The following is an 18,197-nucleotide window of genomic DNA, read 5'->3' on the forward strand; positions in this document are numbered from 1 at the left end:
ATAAGATAAAAGTACAAAATAAAAATGTTAAAAATGTTAAATATTACTCTATCACAATAATTATAACTCTATAAATATTTTCTTATAATAAAAATGGTTATAATTGTATGAAATATCACCAATTTCTGTAAGTTTCAAGGGAAAAGGTCCAAACCAAATCCATGCAACAAAATAAGGAAAAATATACGGCATTCCTAAATTTCCTGAAACAGAGAAACTGAAAAAATAATTTCCTGAAACAGAGAAACAGACAAACTAATCTTTCTTTGTGGATTTGCCACAAAGTGACGGCTGAATGTAAGGGATGACACCTCCACCAGAGATGACACCTTTGATCAAAGTATCAAGTTCTTCATCTGCTCTAATGGCCAGCTGCAAATGCCTTGGAGTAATACGTTTAACCTTGTGATCTTTACTGGCATTTCCTGCCAGTTCTAAAACCTCTGCACAAACATACTCCAGAACGCCTGCAGCATATACTGCTGCGGTAGCTCCTACCCTAACATTTGAAGGTACTCCAGACTTCAAGAAACGGTGGATCCGTCCCACTGGAAACTGCAATAAGAAAAACGTTTCAGTCCATTTCAGTCCACATACTACAGGAGCCCTTTGTCAGAGTATTTGAATTTTTACATTTCAGAAATGATATTTCTCTCAGGAAAAAGCATGCTAAACTTACTTCATTAGGATCAAGATTTTGACATGAAAATTTATAGAAAATAAACAGATACAAACTAAGTCTAGAGAGTTCAACATATTACAGGAATTGTGTGGAGTTCTTCTTCACGGAAGTATTTGAATTATTACAGAGCTTCATCGGAGATGTTTCATCCTAAAAATAAATCTCTGGAATTACTTCAGTTGAATCATGAAAATCGATAAATACAAATGCAAGTAAAAGAACTGAAAAACCTGCTCCACATAGTAACCGAGGCATGTATTCGGATTGTCACGGATGACATTGTTCTTGATTAGTGAATTACTATTTTAGGGGTTGAGATTTTCATGCTTTTATTTTTAAATATTAAATTTTAAATTATTTTTTACTTATTTATAATAATTTGATTTAGAATTGTAATTTAGTTATGTTTAGTAATTTTGAATTTTTAATATAAATAGTATAAAATGTATGATAAAATAAAACAAATTTACTAATGTTTATTTTTTTGGGGTTTATTTCTAATGTATGTGATTATGCTAGTTATTACATATTAGAGACTTATCTAATATAATATTTAAAAGTGACAAGGTGAGCCAAGAGCTATGTATTTCTTCTTCCTCTTTTATCTTTTTGACAACACATATCCATAAAGAAATTGAGTAGGAGACTTCATATTTACAAAGTCATTGACAACTAATAGGGAGATTTCTCAACCCCGGATGCGGGTGATGGTACGTCAAGGGGGGGCGAGCCACATGCCCAGCATGTGCCGCCCCGTGTTAACCTCACGACTCCATGGTAGAACGCCGTCATTGTTTAATGGCTCAGCATCGAGGCGATGGGCATTCAATGTTAGATAGTGGATTTCGATGGTGGCGCAGAAGGCAGTTAATGCACGCGTGCAACGAAGGAATGGAGCACAATATCAATGGACCGGTGCGACGACGCAGGTTCATTGGCATGTCGAGGTTCGGAGGGTGCGAGAGCAGAGAAATTTCGGGTCGGTGGATGTCTCACCACCTCAAAGCACAGTTGAGGCCTTTTGCTGCTGCAATACAAGCTCCTGCTGTAGGAAGGGGGGGAAATTCGAGAGATTTCAGGAACAACTGGAAGCGAGAAGTGTTAACTCTCTCGCAGGAGGAAGTCGCTCAGAAATAGTCTCACCAGTGTGTGGATTGGGGCGAAATCTGCACTGTGCCTATTTTCACCTATTCTCTCAGGTATTCGAGGGTGGCAGCGAGGAAGCCATGGCTAAATTACGGGAGCGGCAGCCTAGCAGACGGGGACCATGGAGAGGATCTTCCTCTCGACCCCCTGCAGTAGATGAACACCACCATTGTTGTTGTTGCTACTGTCATAGGAGGGCAAGGGCCACACAACTCCCAGCCGGGCAATTCTTGGAGGTCGGTAGCTCTAGTGAGGGAGAGCCAGTGCTTCCAGCATTCGGCTCCGTGATGTTCACTCTCGGCAGTTCAGCAGACAATGCAGGAGTCAACGCCCACATTTCAGTTCTTTTCACCAAAATCGCTGAAGGAAATGAAGCTGAAAATCCTCTAGGCACGTTGGAGAAGCCTCCAGGAGGCTCTGGTGAGGATAGCCCTACTGTGCTGCCCCCGATTGAGGCAGGCACCTTGGGGAAGGAGATTATGCAAGCCCCCTCAAATCCAATGGGGTCGGAACCTCAGGGCATTGCTAAGGATAAATGGAAGGCGATGTGGGAAGGAATCCCTGAGGGGCAGGGGTGGTGCTACATCGTGGAAGACAAATGTCTCTGCGACGACCAAGCCTCTGAAGCACGACTCAACACACACCCTCCTCTCTCAGCCTGAATCCAGGATTAAAGCTTCTGCGGGTATTTCGGTTCCATATATCACTATGTCTCTTTGTTGGCAGTTTATACTTATGTCTGTCTTGTTTATGTTTGTCTGGTTTATTGTCAATTTTCAACACTGTTTGGTTCTTGCCAGTCCATGGCACACAGTCAGTTTCAGTTGAAAGCCCCTGCGTAGGCAGTCCTGTGTCTGTTTAGCGCAATGTGGCCCCTTAGCACAATGTTACTCATGTCTTTTGGGCCTCCAGCAGCGATTAGATTTTGGAGGGACTCTGTTAGTCTTGTAGGAGATTTTGGAAGTTCTATAGGTGCTGCCCCTGCATGGGAGCTTTTTGTTTCAAAGCTAAGCTATCCAAGGTACAACTGATGGCCCTGGAAAGCCTGTCTCACTGATTGTAAAGTTTACATGTAAATATAATATAATAGTCTAGATAGTCTTTTACCGATAAAAAAAAATAGGGAGATTGCTCAATTAATTTCTCTATATCTGTTATTGTCTACAATGTTTTGGATGGTACTTTTTCATCATTGATGCACGGCCACTTGGTTCACATATTTGCGGAGGTCAGGCTATTGGGTTCTAGGTGCAAAAAAAATTTCTCCCTTGGAATTATTAGTTTTGGTAAAAGTAATGACTAAAGCTAAAAAAAATGGAATATTATGGTTATGTTTTAGATGAAGTATCTAGGGTTTCAAAAAAGGAGAAATTTTGATATTGCAAAAATTTAAAAACTAGTCTCTACAAGTAATATAAACAAATCTTTGTAATACAAGCAAGGATGATTTCTTCTCCAAAGAACTATATATGAGTTGTAATGTATGAGAAATGAGATGTAATGTATGTGAGTGAACACCTTCTTGTACGAAGAAGACTTTTTGGAATTTATGGAGAATGGGTTCTCAAAGCATGATCAAGCAACCTAATTTCCATAAAATTAAACTTGTAAAAATAAGAAAAAAAAAACAAGATTCATGTTTGAATGTAGAGTTTTGTAAATGACTCTTTGGGAACCAAGATTTCTTTATATGAAAACTTGCATATGTTAGCCAACCATAAGAATCCAGGGGCAACATTGGTTTATCTAATGTCGAATTTGTGATGTGATAGCACTTGCTGGGAATCACGATTTTAGTTAGACCAAAAGAAGCAGGTGTTAGCCAAGGATGGGGAGGATTCGTTTATCCAATGTACAACAAACTCAAGTTTAAATTTGATAATATGGAAGGATTCATTGGAAAGCAAACCTATAATACTATGGGGCTAGAATATCAAGGCAATGACAAAGTGAATATTGTAAAGCTTCAGGCCATCAAGAGAGAGTTATAACATTGATGACGAAGACAAGGAATTTTGACTAGTTCATGAACAAAGTGATGGTAGTTGTGAATCTCATAGATGGAAAATTAACTTAATAAATTGTGGAAACATTTTTCAAAACCCTACAAAAGAACAATCAAATGTTTTTCATCTCCATTGTGGAGTCAAAAGATATATAAAAACTAACAACGCAACCGCTAATGGGATGTCTTTGTCTCATGAATCAAGAATCGACATGGATGAGTCACTATAACATGCTCTAGAAACTCAGGAACCCATTGGTAGAGGAAAATGTAGAGGGTGAAGAGATACATGTAATCATTAATTAGTTGAAAGAATGATAGATCCACGGGGGAGATGTAGAAGATTCATAGACATATCCACGATACAATATTACTACTACAAAAATATATAGTCACTATGAAACTTAATTGGAAAAGAAAAAGTGAGACCTAATCAAGCAAAACTAAAATGTCTCCAATATTGAAGATGATACACTTGATTCAATTTTCATCTCATTTCGAATCTTTGAAGAACATTACATTAAGGATCTTTGATTTCAAGATAGTGATACAATAATCACATGAGAAATAATAGGAATCAAATTTTAGTATTGATAGTTTTGTTCGTATATAATATTACTTTAGTAGATGATCATCATGTTAAGGCCATAGGCAATGGTGTTCTTTTGTGTTAAGGGAAATGAGAAGAAATATGTTCCTAAATGTTTTTTGCATTCCAAATATAATATATAATATCTTTTAAGTATTGGAAAGTCATGTCAGCATGGTAATGATGTTGGATTAAGAGATTCAATATGCATAATCTTAGATAAGTCACTGAGTAGAAGACTTGATACAAAGGTCTAGATCAGATTAATATAATTTTACCATTGAATATGAGAAGTCGTAAATGTGTCAAAGAGCATGCATGAAATGTTTGAAGCATATACTAGAAGGGATTGTGGCATATCAACTATGGTCACCTAAATTTTAGGAGGCTTAATCTCTACTAGAAAATTTAATGGTTAAAGGAATACCCATATTCAAAGAGAAAACAAACATTTGTTAATGTTCCACTCTTTAAAAGCCTCAATGAGACACTTTTCTTGGAGCCTCCTATAGATGTGAGGAGAATCTATTACTTGTCCAGACACATATATGTGGAGCCATTGAAAATGAATTCTATTGGTTGTAGTTTTTATTTTCGAAAATTTACTTATGATTTTATGAGGAAAGTTTCGGTATTTTTCTTCAAGATAAAATGAAAATAAAATTGAAAATATTTCAAATTTCTTTTACAAGATGGAAGGGAGAGGGTATGTATCAAAGGAGGTTGCACATTTTTATAAACAATAGGGAATTAGAAGACATGCACTACTAGATGTACTCCATAACAAAATGGAGTGGTTAAATCAATGTATTACACCATTATGAACATGGCAAGGAGCATATTCAAAGCTACAATTGTTTGGAATGATTTTTTGCCAAAGGAATTTTCTTCTTCATTCTAGATATTCAACATACCTTTAAAGAATCATATTGTGAAAGGTAATGTTCTTGAAGAATGGTGGAGTGGAACAAATTCAAGTGATTCTCATTTCTAAGTTTTTAACTATATTTCCCAAGTGCATGTCCTATAAGATCTAAGGAGATAATCTAATAATATGAGTTAGAAAGATGAATTTTCATTTGGTACACTGAATAGTTCAAAGCCTACATACTATATAATTATGTCAGTAAGAAATTTGTGGTGAGCAAACATTGAAAATTTTTGGAAGAAAATTTTGGAATGGTCAAAAGAATGAAGGAGTATATGGTAAAAATCTATCTCTCCCAATAGATGGACATGTGAAAGGTTGACTGAAGCAAATCCCTTCACAAATATTTCCATTTTTACAGGTGCATATACTAAAATATAGGTCTTATTCTAGCCAAGAATCAACAAATTCAATGAGACATTAGAGAAATAAGGCTTCTTCATTTAGTGAGTTAGTATATTTAGTGAGAGAAAAAAAAGGATGCCAAGGGAAATAGACTAGAAATGTGATGAAATGGATCAACAATATCATTTTTTCTTATTATCCTAGTGTCCTACTTATTCTAAGAGGGAAGCAATTGAAGCTTTTAAAGAGAATTAGACATGGGATGCTATTGGTCTAGCAACAACTTTGGATACTCTTAGGAATATATTATCCATTATAATTTGAAATAAATGGTTATTTTACCATATGGATGTTAATTGAGCTTGAATGGGAATTTAGAAGAGGTGTATGTATATCAAAAATTGGGATTCTTAGTAAAAGAAAAATACGACAAAATCCACAAGTTGAATTAATTCCTGCATGGCATGAAGCAAGTTACAAGAGAATCTTATTTTTGATTCCCTTATGTTTACTCAAAGATGGATTTAGCAGGGGATGTCGTGAGATTATTTTTTATACTAAATCACAATAAGATATAACCACTACAATTTTTATTTATGCTAATGACATGATTTAAAAATAAAATATGATATTAGATGAATTCAAAGCTATGATGAAACAATATTTTCGGATAATAGACCATGGTCTAATGTAGTTTTTGGAAGTGAACTCAATCAATATGCTCAAAGGGATTTTCATATGGCATTGGAAATTAACTTTAGTTGACTAACTTTCCTTGGAGACAACAATACTTAATTTCAGCCTCTTGTTATAGTGAGGAGAGACCCAAATTTCTGTCTTATTGTGAAAACTAGTATATATAGTTGACTTAGAGTTGTTCCTTCTCTCTATTTACCAATTGTGACTGATATTCTGTATTCAGGAAAAATTTGGATTGGTTGGAATATGTTTCATGTACTTTTGATAAACAAAAAGTCTCTCATAAGGAAAGAATTTTGGGTTTCACCTAGGGCTGGTTTTTAGCCTAATATTTTTGTGTTTGGTCTATTGTTCATTGGCTATTGTGATCTCTTCTCTTATTGAAGAAGTGAATGGTTTCATTTTTTCATGTATAGCTACTTGTTGATTGAAGAATAAAGAAAGAACTTGTTGCATCAAAAGAAGTATTTATCAATTGTGAAAATCTATTCTAGTCCTAGCTACAATAAATTTCAACACATGAGCGTGGGAACCACCCTACTTGGGAGATCCTAAAGGGAGTGGAATCCTAACTATGTGGGGTGTAAAGTTTTGTAGATGTTCTATGCTAAGAGCAATTTCACTTTTCTCACAGCAATCATACAAGTAGATAAGCAAAATGCAGATAGAACATATAAGCAGATCTTACAGAAGACAAATCAGAAACAAGAAAAATGTATGTGTTTGTTTCGGCGGTCAACAGGATGCTTCAACTGGCAAAGTCTCCTTTGGTCAGCCAGCCCAGCATGTGTCACAACAACCCTCCAACCAGTAGATGAGTCAACCCAAGTCAGTTCTACAAAAGTCAACGTTGTCCTGAAAAAGTCAACGCAGGGGCAGCAAGCTAAAAGTCAACGCAGCAGCAAAACGGTCAACCCTTTGACCTCGATTTTTGTGCCAGGTAGTATGGCCTTCAAAAATCGAACCTCCCACAAGTTTTCAGCTTGTTTGGACCAAGCGTTGACCAAAGTCAACGCTGGTCAAACTTCTGCGAAACCCTAGCAACAGAAACCCTAGCAGCAGAAATATCCTCTTCGTCCTTCCCACGTGTGGCTGAAATTCGTCCTCCAGGTAGCTCGTACTTTTTAGGATGAGAGAGGAAGATGTGAGTTGTGTTGTGATCAAATTCTCTCCAACTTTTCCTGTATATATATATCCATCAATGAGGGTGTGTGACACATCTGTTGGGCATGTGAGCCTACATTACAAAACTGGCTGACCTTTGCACATATAATTTATTAAGAATAATAAATTCAAAATATAAGTTCTGCTCATCGGATTAAGACTATTTTTATATGGATTTTACACCTCTCAGAAAGAGGAATCCAACAAAAATATTAGCCTCTTAATCTGAGCATCAGAACATGGAGTTTGGACCTAGTTTTCCAAATTTAACACTCCCTCTCAACTAGGGAGAACTCCATCTATTAGTGCAATTAACATCGTGAGTCATCTCGTCGAAACTTGCTTTGCTGGCTTCTTTATTTCAGAACAGAAGTGGGTCAGTCACAAAGACATCATTCCCCGACTGACATAATCAGTCCAGAGGTCCCAGACCTCACAAATCTTGATCCCAGATCAAGTGGTTTGACCATGCCATCCTAGATAGAGAGTACGACAACTTCTGATGTGTCCATCAGTCTTTGCTAATAGTCTCTAGCTTTTCCACACCTCATTGGCCAAATGAGAGGTACTTCCCATGAGCCCTGAACTCAATGGGTAGGATGCATACGGGGCACAGATTAAATGAGTGGCGAACCATCTCAATAATCACAAGGGTGGGGCAGAAGCATTATGAGTGCTTATAGCTCCGAGAAGCTATCCCCAAAGCCCCCCAGAGCTCCCAGAGCTCATCGTCCAACAAGACCCACATCATAGGGTCTTTCCACGACACCAAGACTCTCACGGAAGGTTAGGAACTTGACCTTCCCCAGGGGCTTAGTGAGAATATCCGCGACCTGCTCATCAGTTCCTATATGATCGAGCCTTACGGCGCCTCGCTGTACCATATCCCGGATAAAGTGGTACCTGATATCAGTATGCTTGGATCGGTCGTGGGACACAGGATTCTTAGTCATACGAATCCCACTCTGATTATCACAGAGTATTACAGTGGTATCTAGCACATGTTGGAACAACTCACTAAAGAGCTTCCTCAACCAAACTGCTTCACAACAGGCCATACTAGCAGCAATGTATTCGGCCTCCACAGTGCTCAAAGCCACCGACTTCTGCTTCCTGCTCATCCATGAGATCGAAGCAGAACCAAGATTGAAACAGCATCCAGATGTGCTCTTACGATCCACCACACTGCCAGCACAATCGGCATCAGTATATCCCCGGAGTATCACACTCCCGACAGTGTATCTCAGCCCATGGTTTATCATGCCCCGAAGATATCTCAAAAGATTCTTGGCACCAACCCAGTGAAAATGATGAGGCTCAACCATCTGTTGACTCAAAGTATTCACTGCAAAACATATGTCCGGACGGGTGTTCACTAAGAACATCAAGCTCCTATGAGTTGACGATACTCAGTAGGATCTGCAGCGCTGCCACTCAACTTCTTAAAGTTGAGTTCCATTGGTGTCGACACGGACTTACAGTCCACCATCCCAAATCTTTCCAGAAGCTTCACAATATACTTTCCTTGAGAAAGGAAAATCTCTCCAGGTCTCTGCCAAACCTCCAGGCCTAGGAAATAGTGCATCAGTCCTAGGTCTTTCATCTCGAACTCAGCAGCAATCTCCCTCTTACATTGATGAATGAGAGGGTCATCACCTGTGAGGAAGAGGCCGTCCACATACAACACTAGAATGAGAGGCTTTCCTTCCTCAACCTTAAAGTAAAGGTTTGGATCAGCATTGCTTCGAGTGAAGCCTAGCTTCATCAAGTAACTATCCATCCTCTCATACCAAGCTCTGGGTGCTTGCTTTAACCCATAGAGGGCTTTCTTCAACCTGCAGACATAAGTGTCTCGATCTTGAACTTCAAATCCCAGAGGTTGTTCTACATACACCTCTTCCTTTATTGCACCATGCAGAAAAGCGGTCTTGACATCCATCTGATGAAGACTCCATCCTTGCGTAGCAGCAAGGGCTATGATGGATCGGATGGTGGTATATCGAGCCACAAGTGCAAATATATCGTCATAGTCAATTCCTTCCTTTTGAGAGAAGCCACGGGCAAGAAATCTTGCCTTAAACTTTTCAGCACTCCCATCAGATCCATGTTTAATCTTGTAGAGCCATTTAGCGGTGACAACAGATTTGTCCTTCGGTCTCGGGACCACATCCCAGACATCATTCTTCATGATAGCCTCATATTTTTCATGCATAGCATCCTTCCAAACTTGATGCTTGATGGCTTCTTCAAAAGATCCAGGTTCAGATTGTATAATAGTACTCATGGCAGCTAGATACCCTTCGTATCTACACGGCTTCTTGCTTTCTCGGAATGTTCCCCTTGGGGCAGCATGACCCTCAGCATCTTCGAGGGTGTCCCTGAGCCATGATGGCCTCTTTCCTAGAGAAGGGGAAGGATCAATAGGGTCCATTGGCCCTTCAACATCAGGCATAATCTCATCCTGGGGTTCTTCCAGATTTCCAGGCCTTTCTTCATGGTTTTCTTCAGATCTAGGAAGATCTACTACTTTCTTCAGGGAAGCATCTTCGTCAAAAGTGACATCATGGCTTATCTCTACTTCCCTTTGACCAGGTACATAGACTCTATATGCCTTAGAAGTCTCACTGTAGCCCACAAACATTCCTTTCTTCCCAGTAGCATCCAGCTTACTTCTCTTTTCTTTCGGCACATGAAAATAGACAGGACATCCAAAAATTCTAAAATGTGAGACATCAGGTTTCTTACCAGAGAAAACCTCTTCGGGAGTTTTGGAGTCCAAAGTGGAATGAGGGCATCGGTTTTGAATGTACACAGCAGTATTTGCAGCTTCTCCCCACAGAAACTTTGGAAGACCCTGGTCACATAGCATGGCACGGGAAGCTTCCACAATAGTCCTATTCTTGCGTTCAGCAACACCATTCTGCTCAGGAGTATATGTGTGGGGAAACCCTTTGATCAAATCTTCTTTTATCTTCAAAGTTCAGCAGAGAGAGAGAGAGAGAGTACAATTACAACAGAAGTCAACACTTTGACTTGTCTAGATCTAAGCATAGATCATCTTCTATAACAATGAGATCAGTTGAATACATTCTGCTTCAACTGATTCTCCAAGGTGACTCCTTCACCTATCATCGTGCTGCATCTAGTTCTCTTGATGTACCACTCATACTGCACCATGCTTCACTAATCACGTTGCTCATGTCCATGATCTTATCCATCATCATGCTGCCCTTCATTTCCATGATCTCATGCTGCCCATGTCCATGATCTTATTCATCATCATGCTGCCCATGTCCATGATCTTATTCATCATCATGCTGCCCTTCATTTCCATGATCTCATGCTGCCCATGTCCATGATCTTATTGCTTCATGTTACCCATGCATCAAATCAAGCTTCATGTTGCCCATGCATCAAATCAAGCTTCATGATGCCCATGCATCATATCAACACTGCTCAGAGAATATATACCCATGATTGTCCAGCGTGACTGCCCAATGTATATACAGTCATGAAGTCCACATGTGTATATATATTCATGAAGTCTCCTGTGTGTATATATATCCATGAATCCACCTGTGTATATGTATTCATGAAGTCACCTGCGTGTATATATTCATGAAGTTACCTGCGTGTATATATATCATGAATCCACCTGTGTATATGTATATTCATGAAGTCACCTAGGTGTCCACTTGCATATATATATACATGAAGTCCACCTGCCTATATATTTTCCAGTGTATTGATTGTCCAACATTTCCAGCGTATACCTGTATGTAGATTCCAGAAACTCGAGTTTTGTTCCTCTAACCTAAAGGCTTCATATATATTAGTTGTAGCTAACAGCGTTCCATAATGTCCTTCCATTATAGCGTATAATTGTACGTGGATTTCAGAGAGCATATTATATGACTGCGTTCTACAATGTGAACCACGCTACCAGATCTAGGGCTTGCGTGATATATATGTGTCCACGCATCTTTGCCTGCGTCCTGACTGTGTTCCAATAAATATCTTCATTCCCCGTATTATATGACAGTGTTCCAAGTGCGTGGTCTCCACATTTTTTTTCAGAACGTATTTCTTTGCTGTGTTAATGTGCCAGCGTATAGGAAGATATATATGTGACATGACCTGTGCATTAGAGTTGTGACCTATATACGTGACCTTCATTAATTGCATGGAATCCTTTTCAGTTGTTCTATACCTGACTGCGGCTTGGCTTCATATACCTTGGATCCACTGATCTATGACTTCTTAACTCCTATTGATTGCGGTTTACTGCGACTGTTCTTTGTACTGCAGCTAGGGCATCCAACGTATTCTCTTTTGTGTCTTCTCCTTCTCCAAAAACCCAAGACGTGGGGAGGAGGAGTTCACATGGAGAATGTGCTACAAATGACATCAAATCCTTTCTTATACTTGTGTTTAACAGCAGCAGAGGCATTTGATGGAGGTTCTTGAATCTTCCCTGTCACATGATCTAGGAGATCATGATCTTCTAATTTGAGATCTAATAACATCTTCCAGGCATGGAAGTCATCACTTCCAGTCAGCTTGTCATTCTCCCTGAATTCAAGCTTAGAGGAATCCATTTCCTTCGATGATGATTGCTATAGATAGAGTTTGTCTTCACCTCAGCTCCGATTCCATGTAAAGTTTTGTAGATGTTCTATGCTAAGAGCAATTTCACTTTTCTCACAGCAATCATACAAGTAGATAAGCAAAATGCAGATAGAACATATAAGCAGATCTTACAGAAGACAAATCAGAAACAAGAAAAATGTATGTGTTTGTTTCGGCGGTCAACAGGATGCTTCAACCAACAAAGTCTCCTTTGGTCAGCCAGCCCAGCATGTGTCACAACAACCCTCCAACCAGTAGATGAGTCAACCCAAGTCAGTTCTACAAAAGTCAACGCTGTCCTGAAAAAGTCAACGCAGGGGCAGCAAGCTAAAAGTCAACGCAGCAGCAAAACGGTCAACCCTTTGACCTTGATTTTTGTTCCAGGTAGTATGGCCTTCGAAAATCGAACCTCCCAAAAGTTTTCAGCTTGTTTGGACCAAGCGTTGACCAAAGTCAACGCTGGTGAAACTTCTGTGAAACCCTAGCAGCAGAAACCCTAGCAGCAGAAAAATCCTCTTCGTCCTTCCCACGTGTGGCTGAAATTCGTCCTCCAGGTAGCTCGTACTTTTTAGGATGAGAGAGGAAGATGTGAGTTGTGTTGTGATCAAATTCTCTCCAACTTTTCCTGTATATATATATTCATCAATGAGGGTGTGTGACACATCTGTTGAGCATGTGAGCCTACATTACAAAATTGGCTGACCTTTGCACATATAATTTATTAAGAATAATAAATTCAAAATATAAGTTCTGCTCATCGGATTAAGACTATTTTTATATGGATTTTACACCTCTCAGAAAGAGGAATCCAACAAAAATATTAGCCTCTTAATGTGAGCATCAGAACATGGAGTTTCGACCTAGTTGTCCAAATTTAACAGGGGGTTTTAAAGAAGAAGGAGTGGAATCCTACCTATGTGGGGGTTTTAAAGAAGTTACAATTTTTTATGTCTAGTTTTTGTTGTTTTTGGTACAATGGTTTTTCCTCTAGTGGTTTTGTGGTCCATGGTTTTTAACCCATGGTTTTGCTATTTTTATTAAGGAACTATGCCTGGATTCTAATAGAGCTTAAAAGGATTAACAATTTATAAATGGAACCAGAGATATGTATTGTATTATAATATTGTAAAAATAGATATATTCCAAAAAACATTTTTTATTTTCTAATTCATTTTGTTAATGTGTATATTTGTATTGTATCTTATCTTTTCTGTTTTACTAACAATTTAGTTAAATCAATTAACTGTCTAAAGTTCATACCTAAAAGAAACTCATTCTCTATAAATCTTCAGAGGAAATCCTTGCATTCATCTCAATTCTGCTCTATTATGGGCTACGTTTGTTCCACTTCTTCAAACGAAAATAGTGATACTCTAGCTTGTAACCCAAAAGCATAAAAAAGGTGTACGTTTCTCTAACAAAAGTAGTTGGCCTCCACGTTGGAAGACCGTTCCCTCATAAGACCATCGATCTAGTTCAAAAACCACTCGCAACTATACATTATGAAGTGCGCAGCATGACTGACCCACATTCGATAGACACGAGTTTTAAATGGGTACTCAAAACCAATAACCACAGAACCTCCAAGATGACCACTCCAACTTGAATGTGTGTGGAACATTGTTATTAAAACGGGAAATAAATCTACTGCTATGGCCAGTTATTTCGTGAAAGTATAGAGGGTGGTAGACCGAGATTTCTGAAAGAGATTAAAGAACCGATAACTAGAGTGCCCAGTCAGGTTCGAGGCTAAGCGCAGTTTCGTAATTGACAGTCGCACACAGAATGTATCAAAACCAGCAATGAAGCCTAATAAGAGAAAGGAATTGCTAAACAATGAATCAGTAATTGAGTACACTATCACTACCCAACAAATCAATGGTTAAGGCAAACAACAACATCTAGTTCAGATATATGAATACCGACTTGATGAGGTTTCTTCCTCAACACAATCTTGTCTGCATCGACGAGTCTCTCTTCGCACTTGTTATTCGCCGAAATCCCCAGGTTCGAGTTCGATAATTTCATTCATTCAATTCCATTTTATGTACTATGTAGCATATAACCTCAGCGCCATGGATCTCATCAAGAGCTAAAGGCATGAACCTTAACCTTGTCCTTGTGCATGGTCCTCGACTATAGCGACCCCATGGCTCTGAAAACTCTCTACTTAAAAACTGGTCCTCAACTATAGCGACCCGAGAGACGCTCTGAAAACTCTCTACTCGAAGACTCCCCACTGCTCGCTTCAATTCGAAATCAATGTTGTCTGTCAAAAATGGAGAATTGACGCACCTTTTCACCCAATGGTTTTACCTTTTCTTACACAAAATCAAACATCAAATGGACTAGCAAGGAACAACCGGATGTGGGGATGTGTCGTACGACCCAAGGTAAACATCAAAACCAGCGCAAACCAGAAGGATGCAGTCGAGGGGGTTTCTGGAGGTGGTCCAAAAAGATATTTCTAAGAATTTTTTCTTAATTCTAAATACGGCAAGAAGCCATTAATGTCCATAAGATTTTAATGGTTCTTCATGTGTGTCTCGAATTGATATTTTAACAACCATTAACCATAAGATGTACACAATCCGATAGATGTCATAAGAGGTGTCTGGAATAGCAAACGGTTTTCACAAATGAACCTAGCGCACGCCCGTTTACACAGATCTCTCATTGAATAGTAAAAGTCACAGACATATATCATTTCACAACAATGAGCAACATAAACGTTGAAAAAATCAAAAGGAAATTGCAGTATCAATATTGGAAAACATTAGAACCTGTAGGCCCGCACGAAATGAGCGAGAAACCGGATTTTTCCTCTCAGTTTTATCATTAGCGGCTGTGGTGGATTTTCCCTTCTGGGGGACCTTCGCAGCTTTGACGGATTGATTGCCTTTTACTTTCGGTAGGCCCTCGGCACCTTTGCCAGAGTGATTCTCTCCCACAACCATTGTGTCTTCCTGGTATAAGCGCTTGGATAATCAAGTAGATCTATAGACCTGCAAATGCCGTCTTTTTCTCAAAACCCACTTTACATGGGTTACAGATATCTCCCACTCTTGGATAATGCAGAAAAAAAAAACAGCTTAATAGAGCAGTGCGAACGTGCAGAAAGACTGTTTGTATTTGAGCATGAAAAACAGTAGATAAAAGACCTGAATAAGTACCTTGAGATTTCAGAGGTGGCGATGTGCAGCTTTTTTACTGTTCGGTCCGCTCTTCTGAGCGGAGGTGGCGATGTGCACCTTTCTTACTGTTCGGTCGACTCTTCTGAGCAATCAAGAATGGTGTTGGGCTCTTCTTATCTCTCTATTTATAGAGATTAGGTAGGGAATGGAGGGCAGCGGCTAACCAACTTGCCATAGGGCATTAAATGCAACTTGCCATAGAGCATTAAATGTCATGGGAGATGTAGGCTGGATAGCTCGATAACACGGGAATTCCCATTTCTTATTTAATGGTGATTCTCCCCGCTCTGGTGTATGCCCTATGGCAGGCTGGTTAGTCCCGAGCAGGGGTAAAAGTACTTTAAAGGGTAAGTGGAAGATTAAAATACTTAGTATTAAAATTAAATAGTATTTTAAAAAATATTAAAATATTTATTCTTAAAATTATATAGTATTTTTAAAAAATAATTATTATAAAATGGGTAAAAGTATTTTAATGAGTATGTCCAAGTTTAAAATACTTAATATTAAAATTAAATAATATTTTTAAAAAATAAATATGATAAAAGATGTTAAATAATTTTAGAGTATATATATATATATATATATATATATTTATATTTATATTTATTAGGATTGGGTAAAGATTTTAGGGTGGTAAAGTTATTTTAAGGGTAAATCTAAGTTTAAAATACTTTAGCATTAAAATTAAATAGCATTTTTAATAAATAATTATTATTAAATATGTTAAATGGTATCCTCAAGTTGAAGTAACAAGACAATTAAATATTTTAAATTAAAAACATATTGTGTCAAATAAAAAAGTGTAAAATTAAAATATGAATATTGTAAAATATGATTAAAAAATTAGTTAATTAATGGGAAGAAATAAATTTTATAAAAGAAGTTAGAAAATTTTAGGATGAATATATTATTATTATTATTAAAATCCAATTTTAAGGTCACGGCCAAGCCACACACCAATTGGTGTATGAGATCCTTTTGGGACAAGAGACACACCTCCCTTAGGGTCACCTCCACACTGTTATGCTATAGATGAGAGAGAATATATAGTGTAAAATAAGTTGAAACGTTATGAGGAATATAAGTGAGAGGGGATAAATATTATAAAACAATTCAAAATATTTAGAAAACTTAAGTGGATATATAGGTTACAATCTCCTAAATCATAAATTATCATATACCCCTAAAAATTAGAAATTGGGTTGGGGTGCCATACCATTCCCTATACCTTATAACTATATAGGGGTGATGTTACCACATTAGCATTGAAGAATATTATATTAAAAATTCAGACGAAAATGTAGGGAGGATGCCAATTCTTAGTTCTAGTTTTGGTAGGGCTTAGACGTCTTGGTCTTAGTATCAACTACGAGTTTCTAATGGATGTGGCTTCCACATGTTGGATATATCTCGAGAGAGGTTGCTAGCTCCCCATCAACCATTTGTTTTGAAAAGTTCAAACAAAAATCAAATTTCATTAAAAAATAATTTAAAAAAATTAAGTTTATATGTGAACATGATTATTTCAATAAAGCTTAATGAAGTGGAGAAGATTTGGTCCATACTTAGTACAATATGATAAATCCCAAATTATAAATTAAGTTTCATTAACCACAGGATTTAATTTTATATATATAAATTTTAAATATTATAAAATAAGTGAGAGAATTTAAGTGAATATATACATTAGATTGTCTTAAATGATAATTTCTCTTTTACATATAATAATAAATAAATATTTTTAATTTCAAAAACCACTCATAGTAATTAATCGTCAGTTTAGAGGTGCTCTATCACCCACTATATTGGCATAGGGGAGATGTTGCCACATTGGCATTAAATAATAAAAATTCAAATGAAAATGTGGGGTTGGTTCTAAGTTACTATTTGTAGTGGTCTTTAGACATCTAGGTTTTAGGATGAATGAGCTATGAGTTTCTAAGGTAAGTGGATTTCATGCTATTGCATATATATGAGTAGGTTGTTAGTTCCTCATCAACAATTTATTTTGAAAAAAAAATAAAAAAATCAAACTACATAAATAATAATAATAAAATTAAGTAGGTTTATTTTTGGACATGATTATTTTCATAAAACATAATCATATGGAGAAGATTTCTTTGTATTTAGTACAACACCATAAATTCCAGAATATAAGTTTATTTTCGTTAACCATATGATCTAGAGTTATATAGATATATTTTTAAATATTATAAAACTAGTTAAAATATTTAGAGAATTTAAGTGAATATATAGATTACAATGTCTTAAATAATAAGTTGTCATTTGTGTCTAATAATTAAAACTTATTGTCATCTAAAAATTTGCACATAATAAATAATATTTGGGTTATACCACTTAGTATACATGCATATGTTGCAACATTAGCATTAAATAATATTATATTAAAAATTCAAACATAAATTTTGGGATGTTGTAAGCTCTAAGTTTTGTTCTCTCTTAGTTATTGTCTATGGTAATCTTTAGATGTCTGGGTCTTAGGATGAACTATGACTTCCTAACAGATGGGATTTCAGACTATTTCATATATCTCACTAAGTTGCTAGCTCCCATGAGACATTTATTTTGAAAAATTCACACAAAAATAAAACTATATTAAAAATAATAATAAAAAAAATATGTAGGTTTATGTGTGGAGGTAAATTTTTCAATAAAAATGTAATTGTGTGGAAAAACTTTCTCCATATTTAATACAACAAGTTAAAATACTCATAAAATTTATGTAGCTTCCCATTTCTCAGCAAATTGATTTTTGTTAACCATATAATTTAAGTTATATAGATAAATTTGAA

General features: G+C 37.1%; 1 pseudogene; it reads right to left on the reverse strand.

The window, feature by feature from the left end:
* Positions 1-255: 255 nt before the first annotated feature.
* On the reverse strand, positions 256-15,144 carry LOC149164398 (putative histone H2A variant 3 pseudogene; annotated as a pseudogene).
* Between the last annotated feature and the right edge of the window lie 3,053 nt (positions 15,145-18,197).

This window comes from Pinus tabuliformis, chromosome 5_1 (assembly GCF_031772625.1).
Source record: "Pinus tabuliformis cultivar Carrire ecotype Pingquan chromosome 5_1, CPIR1, whole genome shotgun sequence".
NCBI classification, from domain to species: Eukaryota; Viridiplantae; Streptophyta; class Pinopsida; order Pinales; family Pinaceae; genus Pinus; species Pinus tabuliformis.